The sequence below is a fragment of the Ipomoea triloba genome, chromosome 13, assembly GCF_003576645.1.
Source record: "Ipomoea triloba cultivar NCNSP0323 chromosome 13, ASM357664v1".
Lineage (NCBI taxonomy): Eukaryota > Viridiplantae > Streptophyta > Magnoliopsida > Solanales > Convolvulaceae > Ipomoea > Ipomoea triloba.
The window spans coordinates 13,135,411-13,138,361 of NC_044928.1; positions in this window are offsets into that span (position 1 = coordinate 13,135,411).

A 2,951-nucleotide genomic window follows, 5' to 3' on the forward strand; every position below is an offset into this window, starting at 1 on the left:
TGGATATAGAGAATAATCACGCCCTAAGTAACGCGTGTGACACGGGAGCGTTTTGGTCCTACATCCGTGCTCTTCAAAAATGCATCGTTTGCTTTTGTCACCCTTTCTAACCATAATTCCTCAAAAACATCATAATGCACAAATTAGAAGTCTTTGTAATGAAAATGGCATTTTATTGCTTTTTACTCATAATTCACGCATAAATTGCTCAAACTTCGCATAGAGTACCTTCAAATTGACCTTGAAAACACGTATCTTTTGACACTTATCAAAAGTTTCCACAATTTAGTTTGCTTGTCCCCAAATGCATGAGTGGCAACCATATGTTTTGATCAAGAGAGTTGTAAGAGAATGGAAAAGGGGAACGATGTACACACGCCAACCAACTATCCACCCAATACGCCAAGACCAAACATGTAAGTAAAGTGATGGTAAGACATGGACTACTCTCCGCTATTGGCTTTAGCGGGATTCTTTTCTTCTCATCGCCCTAGATAACGTCATTGGGCAACCCGACTTCATGTGGAGCTCCACGCTTTTTCGAAAACAGTGTGATGGGTGCCCAAATCCTAGCGGGGTGGCTCACCCCCTCTCTTATTTTCTCGTCCCTTAGGATAATGATGTAGTAGTTTGTAGTAGCTCACCGCCATGGCCTGGGCGGTCACTCTTTATTCTCAACCCCCTCGGATCACGTCATCGGGCACCCTACATCGCATGGAGCCCCATGCTTTTTCGAAGGTCAGTGCAATGGGTTCCCGAATCCAAGCGGGGTGGCTCACCTCCTCCCAATATTCTGATCTTCTAGGATCTCGTTGGGACAACCGGCTTCACGTAGATCTCTACTCTTGATTGAAGAACGGTGCAATATTTGCCCCAAATCCTAGAAGGATGGCTTCTCTCGAATCTTATCTCTAGGAGTGGCCATTACTTAGCCTCTTTCTCATTTTACCATAACAAACCATCTTGCCTTTTTCTAGGGAATTGGGATTTCTCACTCGCTCACACTAGGCTCACCTTTTGCCCCATGCCCTACCAAATTAGTCCATTTTCCGGGCTTCACTTGCATTATATTTCTCAAGTTTAAGGGTACACACATTCAATTGGATAGAATTGAATAGCTAAATGCATAGCTAGAGAGAGAATTAACTGTTCTAAGAGTTTTATCTTCAAAAAATGAAAGCTAACTCTCAAAATGTATAGAGATCCTCATATTTATAGAGAAGAATTTGCACCTAGCGTGTTGTGCTCAATCCACGTGCGTGACACGGGCGTGATATGGGAATAATCCTCATCCATGCCTAGAATCACGCGTGATATAGGTTCAGACAGCTTCCACGCTCAGAATCACGCACATGACAACAACGTGATTTGGATATAGAGAATAATCACGCCCTAAGTAACGCGTGTGACACGGGAGCGTTTTGGTCCTACATCCGTGCTCTTCAAAAATGCATCGTTTGCTTTTGTCACCCTTTCTAACCATAATTCCTCAAAAACATCATAATGCACAAATTAGAAGTCTTTGTAATGAAAATGGCATTTTATTGCTTTTTACTCATAATTCACGCATAAATTGCTCAAACTTCGCATAGAGTACCTTCAAATTGACCTTGAAAACACGTATCTTTTGACACTTATCAAAAGTTTCCCCAATTTAGTTTGCTTGTCCCCAAATGCATAAGTGTCAAAAGATAGCTACACAATGTTTTAGGCAACCATATGTTTTGATCAAGAGAGTTGTAAGAGAATGGAAAAGGGGAACGATGTACACACGCCAACCAACTATCCACCCAATACGCCAAGACCAAACATGTAAGTAAAGTGATGGTAAGACATGGACTACTCTCCGCTATTGGCTTTAGCGGGATTCTTTACTTCTCATCGCCCTAGAAAACGTCATTGGGCAACCCGACTTCATGTGGAGCTCCACGCTTTTTCGAAAACAGTGTGATGGGTGCCCAAATCCTAGCTGGGTGGCTCACCCCCTCTCTTATTTTCTCGTCCCTTAGGATAATGATGTAGTAGTTTGTAGTAGCTCACCGCCATGGCCTGGGCGGTCACTCTTTATTCTCAACCCCCTCGGATCACGTCATCGGGCACCCTACATCGCATGGAGCCCCATGCTTTTTCGAAGGTCAGTGCAATGGGTTCCCGAATCCAAGCGGGGTGGCTCACCTCCTCCCAATATTCTGATCTTCTAGGATCTCGTTGGGACAACCGGCTTCACGTAGATCTCTACTCTTGATTGAAGAACGGTGCAATATTTGCCCCAAATCCTAGAAGGATGGCTTCTCTCGAATCTTATCTCTAGGAGTGGCCATTACTTAGCCTCTTTCTCATTTTACCATAACAAACCATCTTGCCTTTTTCTAGGGAATTGGGATTTCTCACTCGCTCACACTAGGCTCACCTTTTGCCCCATGCCCTACCAAATTAGTCCATTTTCCGGGCTCCACTTGCATTATATTTCTCAAGTTTAAGGGTACACACATTCAATTGGATAGAATTGAATAGCTAGAGAGAGAATTAACTGTTCTAAGAGTTTTATCTTCTAAAAATGAAAGCTAACTCTCAAAATGTATAGAGATCCTCATATTTATAGAGAAGATTTTGCACCTAGCGTGTTGTGCTCAATCCACGTGCGTGACACGGGAGTGATATGGGAATAATCCTCATCCATGCCTAGAATCACGCGTGATACCGGTTCAGACAGCTTCCACGCTCAGAATCACGCACATGACAACAACGTGATTTGGATATAGAGAATAATCACGCCCTAAGTNCAATCCACGTGCGTGACACGGGCGTGATATGGGAATAATCCTCATCCATGCCTAGAATCACGCGTGATACCGGTTCAGACAGCTTCCACGCTCAGAATCACGCACATGACAACAACGTGATTTGGATATAGAGAATAATCACGCTCTAAGTAACGCGTGTGAAACGGG